Raw genomic sequence first — 17,726 nt, forward strand, 5'->3', positions numbered from 1 at the left:
CTTTAAAATAACACCTATGTCACTTCACTGTAGCTGAACCATATCTGATTGCAGTTTTGTGATTCATTTATGAAAAACGGACCTCTCTGCAGTGTTGTGCTTAGCAATTGTATGGTGATAAAGCAAATATAATGCCAGTATAAAAGATGAACACTGTGACTCTTATGAACTATAAATTGTTGAATTACTATAAAACAAACCAAAAAATAGTTTGTGTATGGCTGCACGTGTTTGAGAAAGATGTAGAGGTAGCGAGGAAAACAGGGTGAGAGATAGATTCAGTGTGCACCTGGGACAGAGAAAAGAGCATGTGAGATATGTTTGTGACCGGCAGCATGTTCTACATACAACTAGGTATATATATATATATATTTAACCTATGCAAAACATTTTGTAAAATGTCTCATTCCATGCCACATCTAAATTAAACAGCCCTGCGGCTGAAATGATGACTTTTCTCAGAGTGCACTACCTTGCAACTAATAGTCCCCATTATTCATGGCCCTACAGCAGAGGTCACTGCCATGGGGTTTACTTTTTTTTTTACCTCTCTAAATTGGAAGTCAAGAGAAAATGAATCGAGACACCCACACATGGAATGAGCTATAGGTTTGACTTTGACTTGTCCTCAAACTGCAAAGTGAAAATAGTTTCATATATGTCATGTGGACTGCTGAAGATTGCGCTGGAGGTCAGTATGGGTGCTGATGTCACAAGGAACCTTACTTGAAATAAAAAGATGTTGTGAATATCTTTTTTTTTTTCCTTCCCAATTTTCCTTTACAGCCAGACCTTGCATTGGTGGTTTCCTTGGCTAAACATTGAAATGATACGCATACTTTTTTGTAATATCATGCATTCTCTGAATGCAAAAACGTTTAGACCAGGTAGAACACATGTAAAAACACCAAACAAATGCATTTTTGGATGGAAACTCATCATTTAATGACAATTTTCATAATTCCTCTATTTGTATCGTTGCCTGCAACACCACTTAAGTTACTAGAATTAACAATTACAAAATTGAAGGCAATCAGTTCTCAATATTTTCTTTCTTAAACATAAAATCAAGAAGGAAAGAAAAGGCTTGAAATTGCAAACGGAAAATTGCATTTTCTCCCAAAATGTAAGTAATATTTATTAATAATTTGACGCTGCATTCACTTTGTCTTAAAATCTGATATTTCTGAGGTCCTCGAAAAAGAAGAGGCTTTATGAAGGAATGATTCACCTCAAGCAATAAACTGACCACCCAATCCAGAGTGAGTCTTCAATTTTCCACAACTGCCAAGAGCAAGTTCTTGCTGATAACACAGACATCTGATAAATTGGTGATTTAAACAACCAGCAGTTGAATTAAGGTGATGGGTTGAAGCCTCAAACGGTTTGTCACCTTGTGAGTTCAAGGTCTGGCTTTGGAAAATGGAGACATTTTGCCATAAGATTGAAAAATCCTCTTTAGCTGATGTTCACTTTGTTGAGCGTGACCTTTTCATCTTCCAGGCTGCAATATTATGTTATCACGAGAAGGACAGGGTCATTCGGTTACTCTCTGCTATGTGTAAACACAGCTGAAAGCTCATGAACAAGTGTCATTTCTGTTATGATATGGAGCAGAATATTAAATATTGTACACATTATTGCTTGTATGAAATTGCATCACGAACAACTCCTTTACTTTTGCTTGTAAATTTAAATGAAAAAAATTTAGATTTTAAAAACTATAGGGTCCTTCATCTTATATTCATGCATACATTCATACCCATACACTAAAGATGCCATGGCTCTATTTAAAAAAAAAAAAATCCAACATAAACCTTCATTGGTCATACCTAATATCTAGCAGCAATTAGAATCCCATCCACATTTCCTGCCCTATATAATGCACATTTGCCTGTTTCATTATTTTTTTCTAATTATAGGCAAATGGTGGAGTCTGATAGGATTTTATGTCTTTCAGTAGCTCCATTGTCTGTCAGGCAAGATGGATTCTCCTTTGAGGTGAGCAATACATCAGCTTTTCACATCCATATATTGTCTTAAGCATGTGGTAATGTAACACGGATCCACCCAGGTACTCTCTAATACCAGCATGTTAATTTATAGGAAATTGCAACAAGGTATTTCCTTTGACTAGACCACTGGCCCATTTAGTAATTTATGTTTTTTTAAGTAATTAACATTCAGGGCTTCGACAGTTTAGATAATTTTAGTCATAGTAGATATACTATTTCTGGGTTTGTGGTCATGTATGCCTCTGCTTCCAAAGTATTATTGCATGCAAGACCAGAAAAAAACACCACATATTAAACTCAAAGTCTGTTCAGCTGCATAATTTCCAATACACTGACAGGGGAATGTATTTTTACAGACCTCACACATGTAAACAACCCTTTAACAGGATATGATTATGCAACAGAAAAAACATATTAAAGAAATTAGATTTCTTACTTTGTGTTTTTTCCAGTTCATGTGCTACAGGCCTCCATGTGGAAGGGCCTTTTTAGGTTCAACCACTGCATATTTCACGCTTATATACTTCCGTTCACAGAACCTCGAGTTGACAATATTGTGCCACTGCTCAGCACAGAGAGATTTAAAGACTTGAACGAATAAGTTAAGGAACGGAATGTGGTCGTGAATAAAATGTGTCACAAATCAAATTAGAAAGATTAATGGAGAGAGGTGTGAAGTGGACCATAAAATGTCAGAGAGTGAAAGACCCACATTTAAAGTGGGATGTCTTTCACTGGAATATCTTCTCTGGACTTTGTGGTGGGATACTGTAATTTCAAGGTACTGTAAGTCAGCACAGGCAAGGGGGCTATTAAACTTCACGAAGCAAAGGTTCACTGAGATTGGGATTTAACTGTTCAATTTCAAAACAGTAAAAATCTTTATAATTCTTCCCTAAAACATGCTCAATACAATATCATGACACTTAACACTTCACTGTAATGTCACTGTATTTGACAACTGTTTGCCTGCTTTCCCTGCTGAGGGAGATTTCCAAGTAGTATTTAAAAAAATGTGAAATCTATCTGACAGAGAAAGAAAGAGACAAAGAATATCAACCCTCAATATTTGTCAATATTTGGTGGAGTGAGGTTCATCTTAAATTGTGTGGAACAAGTAAAATGTAAATGTTAAATACGACTACGTAAATTAAAGATACCTAGACAGACAGACAGACAGACAGACGGACAAACATACAGACAGACAGACTGTGAGGGATCAGTCCCAGGGTGATTCCCTAGTTTAATATCAGCTCTGATTCTAATATATATTTATGAAGTCTCCTGACATCCTAGTTACAGCAGCAGCAGGTGTTCGGTCGATGTAGTAGGTCTCAGACAAACACACGCACAATGGAACATCAGGATGAAGCCCAGCGTATTTCTTCAGGGCACACACAGACACAAACGCGCACACACGCACACACACACACACACACACACACACACACACACACACTTGTTTCTCAAGTAAGAATTTCCTGGAGGTTGACGAGCTTCACTTTTGGTGCTTCCAAGGTCAAAAAGAACTCTGTCTCATTACAATCTACAGGTGCTTGTGGAATCCCAATGGCTAGTGTGTGTATGTTTGTTGTTATGTGCAGTACCTGTGTTTATTGTGTGTGTCTACGCCTGTGTGTTGGAATGGAAATCAGCCTTCTGAGTATGGCTAAAGGGCTCTCACCCTCTCCCACAAGATAGATAGGATCTTAACAAGCATAAGAGCAAAGAGGAAGTGTGTGTTGTGCTTAGAGTGTGTGTGTGCGTGTGCGTGTGTGTGCGTGTGTGCGCATGTGTGTGTATTTGTCCTCTGGCTCCAACGTTTTTCACATTTCTATTGCATCAAATCACAAAGACGATTCCGTCGATTTTCTGACTTGTGGCATGGCCGGAGGTGAGCTGAGAAAGCTCGTCAATCAAATATTTACCAGTATATATCCTGGCTCACATCACAGTAACTGTTATTTATGTTTGTGGTGAAATGTGGTGACCCTGTATTTTAGACAGCAATACCTCAAATGATACTGCTGCTGTTATTTTATGTTCATATTATCACAACCAAAACAAAATTAAAGCTTTGAATAGCAATGGTTGGGCCCTCGCACCTTCATGCACCTCAGGGGTAATGGTGGTATTCCGGGGGTGACATGGCCAAGCACAATGTAACGGGGACACTCTACTGAGTTTGTTGATGCCTAACACAAAAGTCTGCATCAAACGGTCGATGAGTTATGAAAGTGAGTGTGGTGAATGTGTAAGGGCACAGGGATAATCCACACCAATGAAACAGTAAGACTGTGCTGAGTGAAATGATACCTCACACAAGTATGAACAACAAATGATTCATGTGTTATGAAAATGGGAGGACTTAGAGAGTAGGGGGCGTGCCTCAATCTGTAGAAGTAGTTTGTTAAAATACAAGAAACTGTAAAAGATGGTTGATTTCCTGGAGCGCTCTCGAGTGCTTGACTTGACTGAAACTTGTACTGTATGTTCTGTGGACAAATGTTTCAAGTTTTGTGATGATTGGCCAAATGTTTGTGGAGATACCTGTGTTCATATCCAGAGCCACAACACAATGATGATAATTAGCTAATATCTTCCAAAAGCAAGCAAGGTATTTAAAAGCTTTTATTACCTTTTGATCAGCTTGGTTTAGAAATGATCCACTGACAATTTGGTAGGAATTGTATTGACGATGTGGGGGTTAGGATTAGTTAGCAAAAATGTGAAACATTTTGTAAGGTTAGCCAAAACATTTATACTTTATATCTCCATAGACGCCACCTCAAAGTTTTTTTGTTTTGTTAAAATGACACAAAACAGCCATATTGCATTGCAAGGGAAGATTTATTCTCTATCATGCTACTAAACATGGCCATTTTTTTTCACACGTCATTCCTTCCAATTCTCCAATGACAGCTGGACAATGGCTTTGTATGAGCATTTCTGTTGAGCATTTAGTACTGACACCGTGTGACATGTTAAGGATTTTCTTTTTAACCATCAAACAGTGTAAATGGCAAATGCTGACTGATATTTGTCCAAAATTGCTGCAAAATGGGAAATGAACATGATAAAGTCATGTTCACAAGGGACATTTAGAGAAACAACGAAGGTGCAGCCATTGGGAATACATCTGAAATAGTACAATACTACAATTATTTGACTTCATGCAAATGTAGTCACTGACTCGTAAGCGTGGGTACTATAACTCACTGTTGACCAAGAACTGAATAAGAAATTGTATGGAAGCAGAAACATTGTGCAACCTTCTGTTCCTTTGCTTTGAACATTTGCCTCTTATATATATTTTGGTCATAGTTTAGCTTGGATGACTGGCTATGCATGCAGATCATTTGTAAAATGCCAGACTTCGGGTTGGTTTGCTTTGTAACATTAGGCATAATATACAGCCTATACTGTAGTACTTGTTGCGAAATAGATGCTCTATAGTGGAATACTGAATCATTGAATTAATCAGTGCTGATGATAGCATTAAGCTAACACAATAGATTCAGACGGAAACATGCAATGGATTAAACTTTTGGTCACATACATTTCTGATACACCAAGTGTACAGTGTTTACATTTACCCAGATAAATAAAAAGGAATACTACAACAGCACATCTCTTGGTTTTGAAATTGAACAGCACAACAGAATAGGTATCCCACATTCAATTCTGTCGACTAAAGTGAATTTGCAAGAGGGATACAGCCAAACAACTCAGTGCACCCTGATGTTCACTGAAGTGGCACAATACAATGCGGTTGGATGGAATGTTGGGGGGGTAGGTGGATAGTTGCAGTGGAGGAGAGGAGAGCTGATATCCAGGATGTATTCACCCTTCATTTAACAGGCAAACTCTCACCACCTTACACGAAAGTATGAACATACTATATCATTCGACTTGCATGAAGTGATTCTACATGCACAGGAAAAAGAGGACTGCATTTTTTTTTGTATTCCGTCTGCTCCACAAATGTCTTGCTACAGTGCTTGTAGAAATTGTGTTATATTTCCCTTGTGAATTAGGTCCATTTCACATTTTTGTGAATTCCACTCGCTGTTGTATGTGAGAGAAAATCCTTGCTGGTGGTGAAGTGTGGTGTGATGGCGCAGCATCGGTGGTTCATTGCACAGTGAAATAACGGGGCCAAATGACAGCCTGGATTTCAGTTGGGTGGGAATGTGCGGCCGCTGACGCATTCTCGCAATCTTTTGCAGATATATGGCCCTTCAATTTCACTGACCCCCTCCTCAGTTCTGGGATTTTGTTTTCACGTTTAAGTACATGTGCTTTATGTACATTTATGCAAGTCAAGTGATGTATTCTCGCTTGAACTTTAAACACGGGTTGTTATGCCACCTCTGCATTTTATGCAGGTTTACCTGTGTTTCTTTCTCTCTGACAAACACTTTCAGAATGTGTTTGTACTCTTACACACAAACAAAAGCGCACACACACACATCTCATTGAGTGCTGGAAGGCCTTGATTTGGTCATCAACGTTAACATTGTGTTGAGTAATGCATTTGTCCAGTAGTTTGTTTGTTTGTTTATATAGTTGTGCATATAATATGCATTTATGTTTATTTCCGTATTTGTGTATAGTCCAACAGACAAGACAATTTTCTACCAGCACACCTATTGTTGTATCTGGTACTGTAAGGCCACAACAGTACTATTCATATCACCTGATGTCATAGACGTTCACAAATGTTGGCTGAAACTGAAAGATGCATATTGTGTACCTGGTAATCGCTCAGGGTACCAATAGAACGCATAGGTTTCGGTACCCAATCTGAGCTCGTAGCGACTAGCGAGCGAGAAAATACTTGATAAATAATTGAATTAAATTAGTATTGGTTTCAATACTACCTTGCAAACGTATCAATACTTTTGCCGTCAACATTCCCGTCTCTGCCAGTTGACGCGTAACTTCTCAGAGCACTGCAGAAAGAAAGCAACAGCTCCATCCTTCTCTAGCAGCTGAACACATGAACAACACTGAGCTGACTGAGACCCCGTTTACACGAGGACGCCATCTAAACAAAAAAAAAATATTTTTGTTTAGATGGTGACAGCGTTTTTGGGGCTTAAAAACCCAAAAAGCTGAAACCACCGTCCAGAGTGGAAACCTTGAATACGCTCCACCGTAGCGTTTCCGTCTACACTGCCAAGACGCAAAACTCTGCTCAGATCTGCTCAAGTTGCGTACGCGTTTATGTCACGTTTTGGTTTTCGCGGCGCAGATAAGAGAAAAAGGAAGATTCTACGCATGTGCTCAGACATTTACATTACATTTACATTTAGGTCATTTAGCAGACGCTTTTGTCCAAAGCGACTTACAATAAGTACATTTGTCAAAAGAAGGACAAAGAAAAAAAGAAACCACAACGTATCATTGTCGATAAAGTAAGAGCTAAAAATAGAACAAGTGTTAGGTCCTCATCTGAGTAAAGTGGGTTTTTTTTTTGGGGGGGGGGGGGGGGTGTTAGTGGGTCATGCTATGTAGATTCGAGGTGAAGTCTGAACAGGTGAGTCTTGAGCCTTTTTCGGAAGATGGCAAATGACTGTCCTGACATTGTTCGGGAATTCGTTCCACCACTCAGGCGCCAGAACAGAGAAGAGTCTGGACTTTGCTGAGCGACATTTGTTTGATTTTTAGCGATGGTGGTACCAGCCGGCCAGCTGAAGTAGAGGAGCGAAGTGCTCGCTTCGGGGCATGAGGTTTGACCAGTGTTTGAAGGTAGACAGGTGCCGTTCCATTGATGGCCCTGAAGGCCAGTGTCATCGTCTTGAATTGGATGCGTGCTGCAACAGGGAGCCAGTGGAGGTCACGGAGGAGGGGGGTCACATGGGAGAATTTGGGTAGATTGAAGATAAGGCGTGCTGCAGCGTTCTGGATACGCTGCAATGGTTTAATCGCAGAGGCCGGGAGTCCGGCCGGAAGAGAGTTGCAGTACTCAAGGCGGGAGATGACCAGTGCTTGGACCAAGAGTTGCATTGCATCCTTTGTGAGGAAGGTCAGAATCCTGCGGATATTGTAGAGGGCAAATCTGCAGGATCGGGCCACAGCAGTGATGTTGGGGGTGCAGGATAGTTGGTCATCGAGGATTACACCCAGGTTCCTCGCAGTTGACGACGGCAATACTGTGATGCCCTCGACAGTGACCGACAGGTCCATGCGAGGGCAGTCTTGCCCTGGGATGAAGAGGAGTTCGGTTTTATTCAGGTTAGGCTTGAGGTGATGTGCAGTTGTCCAGACAGAGATGTCAGCCAGACAGTTCGAGATGCGAGTTGCAATGTGAGTGTCAGAGGACGGGGGAAAAGAGAGGAACAGCTGGGTGTCATCTGCGTAGCAATGGTAGGAGAATCCATGCGATGTGATAACAGAACCTAGTGATCTGGTGTATAGTGAGAACAGAAGCGGTCCTAATACTGAGCCTTGAGGGACACCCGTGTCCAGAGAACAGGGTTTGGACATAGAGCCATTCCATGTGACCTGAAAGGTGCGATTTGTCAGGTATGATGTAAACCAGGTGAGAGCAGAGTCAGTTATGCCAAGTTCAGCCAGAGTGGAGAGGAGGATTTGGTGGTTGACTGTGTCGAATGCAGCAGATAGGTCGAGGAGAATGAGAACGGAGTTGGATGAGGCTCTGGCGTCTCGCAGGGACTCGGTCACTGTGAGGAGGGCCGTCTCAGTGGAGTGAGCAGTCCTGAATCCTGATTGATTAGGGTCTAGGAGGTTGTTCTGTGAGAAATAGGATGACAGTTGGTTGCAGGCGGCACGTTCCAAGGTTTTAGAGAGGAATGAAAGAAGAGATACAGGTCTGTAGCTTTGGATGTCAGTAGCATCTAGGGTGAGTTTTTTAAGGAGAGGTTTCATGGTAGCCGTCTTAAAAGTCGCTGGAATGACACCTGAGGTGAGGGAGGAGTTGATCAGGTTGGTGAGGAATGGCAAGATGTCGTGTGAGATGTCCTGGAGAAGAGAGGAGGGAATGGGGTCGAAGGAGCAGGTGGTGGCACGGTTAGATGTAACAAGTGCGTGAACGTCTTCAGAGGTGAGGGGGCTAAAGCTGGTAAGACCATCCGAGTTGAGAGTTGGGGGAGATGTCTTCTGGGAGGGAATAGGCGTGAATGAGGAGCTGATGTCATTTACTTTCGTGGTAAAGTAAGTTGCAAAGTCATCGGCAGTAAGGGAGGAAGGGGGGGAGGGGTGAGGAGGGAGGAGAACATGGAGAAGAGTTTCCTGGGGTTGGAGGCAGAAGAGTTGATCTTTGTCAGGTAGAAGGCAGATTTAGCTGCCGAAACAGTTGAGGTGAAGTCAGAGAGGAGGTGGTGGTAGTGAGCAAGGTCCTCGTGCTGGCCCGATTTCTTCCATTTTCTCTCTGACGCTCGCAACAATGATCTGTTGGTTCGCAGAGGTTCAGACAGCCAGGGAGGGGAGGGAGATGATCGTGCAGGTCGTGAGATTGGGGGACAGAGAGTGTCCAAAGAAGAGGAGAGTGAGGACATCAGGATGGAGGAGGCCTCCTCAGTAGGCATTAAGGAGAATTGTTCTGTGGATGGTAGCGAGGAGATAACAGTTGAGGAGAGAGCGGAGGGAGTGAGGGATTTCAGGTTGCGGCGGCTGGTGACCATTCGAAGCATAGAGGGGAGAGATGTGGTGGGCTTCATGGGGAGGGAGAAAGTCACAAAGTGGTGGTCGGACACGGTGAGCGGGGACACAGGATCTTGTGAAGACAAGTTGGTTCCCGGCCCGGTGAGTTGGTGGAGAGAGGGAGAGTGTAAGGTCAAATGCGGAAAAGAAGTCAATGAATTCAGATGAATGCAGCTTTCCCGGGTGGATGTTGAAGTCACCGAGGACGACGAGTGGTGTGCCATCATCAGGGGAGCAGCTCAGGAGGGCATCCATCTCATCCAAAAAGTCACCGAGAGGACCGGGTGGGCGATAGATCACTATGATGTTGAGTTTGAAAGGAAGGGTGACAGAGACGGCGTGGAATTCAAGTGTAGATTGGGGTAGGTGGTCCAGAGGAAGGACCTGGTAGGACCTTCTGGGTGAGATGAGGAGCCCAGTTCCCCCTCCTCGCCCTGTTCGTCTTGGGGAGTGTGAAATGAGTAGGCAGTTGAAAGGGCAGCTGGAGTGGCAGTGTTTTCTGGGGTGATCCAGGTCTCCGTGAGGGCCAGGAAGTGGAGAGTCTGCAGGGAGGCATAGGCTGAGATGGTGTCCGCCTTCTTGACTGCAGACTGGCAGTTCCACAGCCCCCCTAGTACTTCAAGTTCCTTACCGGTGGAGAATGGTGGGTAGCAGAGATTGGATGGGTTACAGCCTCGAGTGAAGGGTCTTCGGTAAAATGTTCTCCAGTGTGATGTCCTGACTGGGATAAGACACATGGCTGCAAGGGGGGGGGGGGGATGTTATGCCTACCTCAATGGACTTCCTCGATGGACTCCCACAGATAGACTCCCTTGTCTTCGTTCTGATGGCCTGACGCTGTAGTGACAGCCTTTTAAGTGCTCAGTTTACCGCAAGTACTGACTGTGACCCCTCCCTCCAATCAAGTCTATTCACTACAGCTGAGCTGGCTGAAACTAACTGATTACTCACTTAGCATAGACAGCTTCACAATAATTTAAACAACAAGCTATCAACACAAGACTAAATGTTACAACTAGCTTTACTCACACAATGCCTAAACCCAAATCGACAATTAGTTTCTGACTTACCAACAAGAGACAAAGCAGCTTCCTTCCTTTCTCCAGACAAAATGTGGTCTGGAGACCACCTGGCGGTGTTGTGTGATAGTGTATCACAGCACCCCCTAGCCGCCTGGCATGCATACCCAATCGAATTCCACACACTTTTGTGTCACCGCATGCATGCAGATTTCCTCCCGAAAACGCTTGTCTAAACGTGGAATAAAAAGTGAAGACGCGATGCCACTTTTGCGTCTTCTGTTCAGACCGTCATCATGTAAACAAAGCCTGAAAACAGCTCTATAATATACATCATATTGATCAAATATCTTTTTTATAATGTTTTATTATTTCATCTTTTTTTCTGGCGAAATAATAGAAGAGTCCTGTACGGAAAAAATGTAGAAATCAGATATAAGCTGCACAGTCTTCCCAACAGATAATTTATTTATATGCAGTATTTGAAAACTAAATCATTACGTGACTCTTTTTCATCCTTCTATTTGTTGTATAATATTGTATTGTACATTACTTCACTGTAAGATACTGAAATCAATCATTTGTGTACTTTTCTTTCATACAGACTAAACTGCACCTGCACAAAATCTACTGATCTACAGTAGAATGCAAAAAAAAAAAACAATACAAAGTACATGTCAATAGCCAAATGTACAATCTTCATGAACTCCCCATCTCTCTGTCTGCCAGCATCTTTCTTTCTCTCTCTTTCTCATCAGGAACTACAGTACATATTCCGATTTTCAATTATTCTGGCTGAGGGCAATATGTTTTAATGATGAGCTGATTCTCTGAGTGCAGTCTCCAGCTTTGCCAGCTCCAGCAGTAATGCCTTTTGCACATGTCAGGGTCGGGGCCGAGTTGTAATCTGAGGCTCATTACAGCTGGTGAGGCCAAGAGCAGAAACGGAACACAACTTCTCCCTGCAGCGCTGAATTACTTTTCCACCAACGGGTTCCCCTCTCCCTCGTTCAATGTTTCTCTCCCTGTCTCAGCTGCTTCACAGTTTGTCTTTGATCTCTCTTTTTCCTGTCCTTCTCTCACCCTCCTCCGTCTCTCTCAATCTCAATATCTTGCCCCTGTGCACCCCCACTCCCCCATTTATTTCCCGCTCCCTGTTTTCCTGTACTGACTTTCTCTCTCTGCCTCTTTCCCTTCGTTCTGTCTCGACACTCCTCTGGGGGAGCTCGCAGAGTGCAGTGGGTTTGGAGTTGGAGGCTAGTTTTATTGAGTTTGCTCAGGGTCCTGGAAAGGCCTATTTACCAATAAGGTCATGATGAGGTGCATCAAGTCCATGAGCAAATGCTTGAATCCCCCCTAACCAGTGAGTGTGTGTGTGTGTGTGTGTGTGTGTGTGTGTGTGTGTGTGTGTGGATGCATACTGCATGTTCTCACATTTTGCCAGTGCTGTTTATTAGATTTTTAGATCCTTCATAGGGGTGGGCTTATCTAGCCTATTGACGGGTAAGTGTAGTATTGACAGAATTGTGAATAACCTTGTTAAACGAATCTGGCGCTGCATCCAAAGTACTGCACTTCAACCCTTTTCATACATAAATTTGAAGTCTTAAATTATTCACCACGTAGCTTTCTTCTTCAAATTCCTTGCAGGGAGCTGTCTGCTACATAAACCATGCTGGACTCTGTGTTAACAAATCAAATCATGTATACCTGATACTAAGGGTTTTCTGTATTATCACCTGTAACAGTTATTTTAGTCCAACCTAACATTTATTCATCCATTGACAGTTGATGTAGAAAACAGTTAATGCGTTTTGTTATATTGATTTTGAATTAAGTTATTATGGACAAAGTTCACCTCCAGTCAATGGATACATATTCCCCAATTAAGCCATAACCTCATGAAATTACCTCATTACCTTTATTCTCAAATGCAAATTGTTTCACTTGTCAGGATCTTTACTGAAATGCATATATCCTTAGATTTGAGGTTTTGACCACAAGGTTTTGACCACAAGGTATATATACGGTCTTCTTCTTCACTACTACTTCACGTTACCACCACCAATTGTTGATCAGTGGAATAGCATGACACGGATATAATACAAACAAATTGCCCCCCCCTCGTAAAGTCATTACTCCACACACACATATATTATATTATATCCGTGTAATGCTATTCCACTGATCAACAATTGGTGGTGGTAACGTGAAGTAGTAGTGAAGAAGAAGACCGTTAGCAAGTAAACATGGGCATAAACAATCCTGTAATGATTTATACGATTAAAAAAGATAAGTTGCCAGGTGATTTAAAGAAAACATTGCTGCCAATTCACTGACTATCCAGCATAATAAAAACCCCACAGCTTCAATGGTTGGTTCTTGACTCTAAAACTAAAATGTATCTTATCATATCACAAGTTGAGTGACTCTTATTGCCAGTGAGAGTGGAAGGTAATAGGCTACTGTAGGTTTACATTCTTTCAGCAATCATCTAATATACAAAATAATATGAAAGAAATGGCTGATCCTTTTCTTCAGCACTTACTGCAATAAGTGCTGAAGAAAAGGATCAGCCAAGACATGTCTTCATTATGACTTATAGAGTGCTAATTTAAATGGCAAACGTTTTTTTTTCATAAAGTAGTGGAAATTTGACCAGAATTTTATAAAAAGGACAAGAAAACCAGACAAACAACAACAGCTGATTGCAATATCATACGTGTTTATGTTTTAAGACCAGGAAGATGAGCTTGTGAAAGAAAAAGTTCTGTTTTTTTAAGAGTTCTGGCCTTTCTGCTTCTTCATATTTCTACAAGGGATATTTAAAGTAAACTTTCTTCTGTATCTGACAGATAGAAATATGGGATTATGTTAAGGAGAGGAAACTTTTCTCGACTCCTTAGGGAATATATGGATAATTTATCCTTCACAGGGATTTGTGTCTATCAAACAAGAGTGAAATGTTATATAAGAAAAGTATATCTAGGAGGAATGTATTCAGCTGTAACAGATCCGTTCTCTTTCTCAGTCACTTTTTGACATTCTTTGATATAATAGAGGAGCGGAGGAATCGACTGCATGGACAGCTTCTGAATGTTTGAATACATGAACCGCTGTGTCAGAAAAAAAAGATAGACTTTGTTCAATATTCACGGACTAGATACATGATGGACTATTTGGAAATGAAAAGCTGGTAATATAGTGAGAAAAAAAGAGCTGAAATATTCCTTAAAACGGGACTCTTTTGTCAATTGAAGAATATCAAAGTCCTTTATTCTGGAGTTATGTACATTTTTCTTTTTTAAATATTTTTGCATGAAAATTATTTCTTGAATCAAATATAATAAATCATAACATTGTAATGACTAAACCCTGACACAGCAACCGTAACTGCGTATTTTATTATCTGTTGAACTCTGCAGTGTGAGTTTGAAGCAATAGGGTGATACCTTCTTTCCTATCATCTTCTCTTAGTGTAATTGAGTATCAAATGACTAAGCTTTCTGTGAATAACCTCGCTTTCCAAACATAATCAGCATGTGTTAATCTTGTAGCGTGTTTTAAGCATGTTGCTGTCAGACAGCTGGTCTGGAGGGGGTTAGTACTGAAATAGAGATGGTCACTCGCATGACCTGGATTGCATGGAAGAGGTTAGTTGCAAGGTAGAAGCTAATGCTAGCTTGTCAGTGTCAAATTGCACTCAAGCAGCCGAGTTAAATGGGATTTCCAGATGTATTTGAAGTGTAAAGTTTTTTGAATGGCCCGGTGGTCCTGTTTTTAAAAGACACCAGAAAGAGTACATATTTAGTACACTATGTCTAACATTGACATTTTTATGGTGATGTGTGATGCATTTACCTGCTAGCGTTTGATTTTTTTGTATTAATTTCCTTTGTTCTACCATCTTCCCTTAGCTCAGTGAGTCCAGTGACCCGGTGGTGGATTCTGCCAACCAGGTATTTGTGTGCATGCATCATCCATACCTTCATGGATGTATGTCACCTACAGTAGCGTTTACATGTCTAGTGTATTTTTTTAACATTACAATTTTCTGTAATCCTGTTAATGTGCAGAAATCTATTTTCGATTGAGATTATATATTCTGTGTGTATACACTGTCTCATTGTTGGGTTTTTTTATTTGAAGAAACCAGAACACTGCTTACCTGGTTTCACGATATAGTGGGTAGGGAGTGATTTCGGACACAGCCCAGGACCTTTCAGAACATGTGTGTATATAGGTCATGTGACGTTTATTTAAACAACTAAGTGATACTGGAAGGAAAGTGGTTGCACCAGATCTTATTAAGGGGCTTCAAATTTAAATTACATTTTGTAATGACAAAAACAAAACACCAAAGGGAGTGAATAATTTGCAGGTGCCTATGGTGGACTGTGTAGATACCTAATTCACTCTTTTACTGTTGTTTGTTTTCTATGTATTCTTTGTTTGTATAGGCATATATTGTTACACTCGGACATCTCTGTTTATGTGCATGTAACCTGTGCCTGTATGGGCCACAGATGTTTTTTTCTTACTCAGGTCCTTAATCTTTGACCCATCTCTCCAGTTCTATATCATTAATGCTGAGTCGGTGGTTTGTCGAAAATGTGTCCTAATCTGACACTGAAATTGACATCCTCACGGTTCGGTTGACACATAGGATTCATGGAAGCAGTGCAGGGCTATATGTCAACTCAACAATAATGGTTTTATTATACAATGCTGCCCAAGTCCAACAGACAAGACAAGGTATATATATATATATATATATATATATATACACCAGTGAGAGTATAAGGGAGCTGGCAATCCTGCCTGTATGATGTATTTTGTGGTTTTGTGTTGTTGGCATGTTTTCGGTCTCAGTGTGTTTCTATTATGCAACCCATACTGCAAGAACATATGAGGACTAAAGATGAGATGACACTGGATTCTCCAAGGTGAGTGGAAGTTATACTGATATTATTAAAGCAGGAGTCAACACAAGACAAAAAGTACAGACAAAAACCAACAAAGAGGAAGTACTGTATGTGAGAATAGGTCTCAGGATATACAGTACAGTATGATTTAATTAAGCCTATTCCTCATTCATCCATTAGCTATACCCACTTCTCCTTTAGAGGGCTTTGGAAGGCTTGAACTGATCTCAGCTGACATTTGGCGACAGGCCACGTGCACCCTGAAGTCACCAGTTAATCACAGCAGGACTGACACGTAGATAGACAAGCCATCCATGCCCAGGTGGCGGGGCAAGTCAGAATAGAACATCCCTGAACCAAGGTGGGAGGCCACAGAGCTAACTAGTGCACCACGTGTATGACTTTAACTGAGAGAGAGAGAGAGAGAGAGAGAGCAGCCTTGACTGCTGTGTAGCAATAAAGATGTATTTGTTGTGTGTGCGGATGTGAGAAAGAATGATGAGAAAAAGACAACAAATCCACAGCTGCCAAAATCCAATGAATAAACATTCAACCCCATGTACATGTTGTATGTTTTTTTTTTTTTGAGGCAACATTGCGTATGTTATTAATATCTTCTATGTGCCTTCTATTGCTCATGCATCATCACTCATGTTTCACAGCATATGCATGATGAATTCTGTGTTTGAAATATTATCACCTTGCAGGAAAACCTAGTTTACAGATTTGATGTCATATTACACTATTTTATTATTTGCATCATGCCATTTTGAACAAAAGGATATATCATATGATGTGTGTCACAGTGTAGACTGTTAACTACATACTATCAACACTCAAGTAAATCTCCAACTAGTTGTTTTGAAGGTTGCAGTATTGTAACCAGGGTCGGATTGGGAACAAAATTCAGCCCTGACAATTTTGTACTCCATTTCCCCATTGCCTATGAACCGCAATATAAAAATATCGCAAATTGTTTGTGCATTGTGGGTTGACACAAATACAGATTATGTGTCTGCGAATTCTCTATGTTGAACACTTGTCTCATGTTCTTTGGTTCTCTGATGGATGTTATTTTTGTTTAGGATGATAATAATAATTCATATCAGGCTCAGCCTCCATATGAATCACCTCTGACCTAGCTCTGCTACCGCTACTGCATGCACGTATCACCTGCTGCAAGGTTGTCAAAATTGGTTGTCCTCCTGGGCCTCGTATTTTCGCCCCCGGTCTCTACTGAACTGTCCTCTTCATTTGGACTGTTAATGTCTCACTGCTGCAGCTGATGTTAACCTATTCCCCTGCAATGTCTTTATTATGAACATTAGTTATTTTCATACAAAAGTCTCATACTTTTCTCCCTGATCTTCTCCGCTCTACCTTTTCTCTCTCCTTCTTGTATCTCCTTTTGCATTTTCTATTACAGTATTAGCTAGCTTCTGTTTAGGTTATTATTCCCACCTGATCTCTTACATTACATGGATGGATGGATCCACTTGAAGTGGTGGGAGGAGTCGGCGAATGTAGCACTTACTGCACCTACAATATAAGTAGCCTGTTTGGGACCCTGTAACCCCAGTCAGATGGGCCGTTCCAACATCAAGTGAGCTGCCCGCAAGAGTAGACAGACTCTGGCTACAATTGACAAATTAAGGCGGTCCTGCAGCCCACAACTGGGCCGGCCCATTTGGCATTTTCCAGATTGCCAGTCTGAGCCTGATTTTAACCCTTCTATAAGCACAGGTGGAGCCCTTCACTTGGTCAAGTTGGTGGAGCTCGATAAATGCATGCCCTGTCACAACAAAACATCGACCCACTGATCCTAACTGACTAATGTTAGTGTTAGTTACTGTTGATCTCAAACTCGGGCTCGCTCTCAGAAGTAACCCCAAAGCTTCTGCCGTTGAATCAGGCACTTGAAGCAGGCATCATGAAGATCCATCCTGGGGAAAAAGCATGATATGACTGAGAAGCAGCCACATGCGTGCAGATAGACCAGTGAACAAAGAGTAAAGGAAAGCTTAGCAGTGGGAGGATAAAGTGATGACACTTACTTCCAACATGGTCCTTGGTGCCAACATATACACAGAAACAAGAAC

The sequence above is a fragment of the Eutrigla gurnardus genome, assembly GCF_963514095.1.
Source record: "Eutrigla gurnardus genome assembly, chromosome: 14".
NCBI classification, from domain to species: Eukaryota; Metazoa; Chordata; class Actinopteri; order Perciformes; family Triglidae; genus Eutrigla; species Eutrigla gurnardus.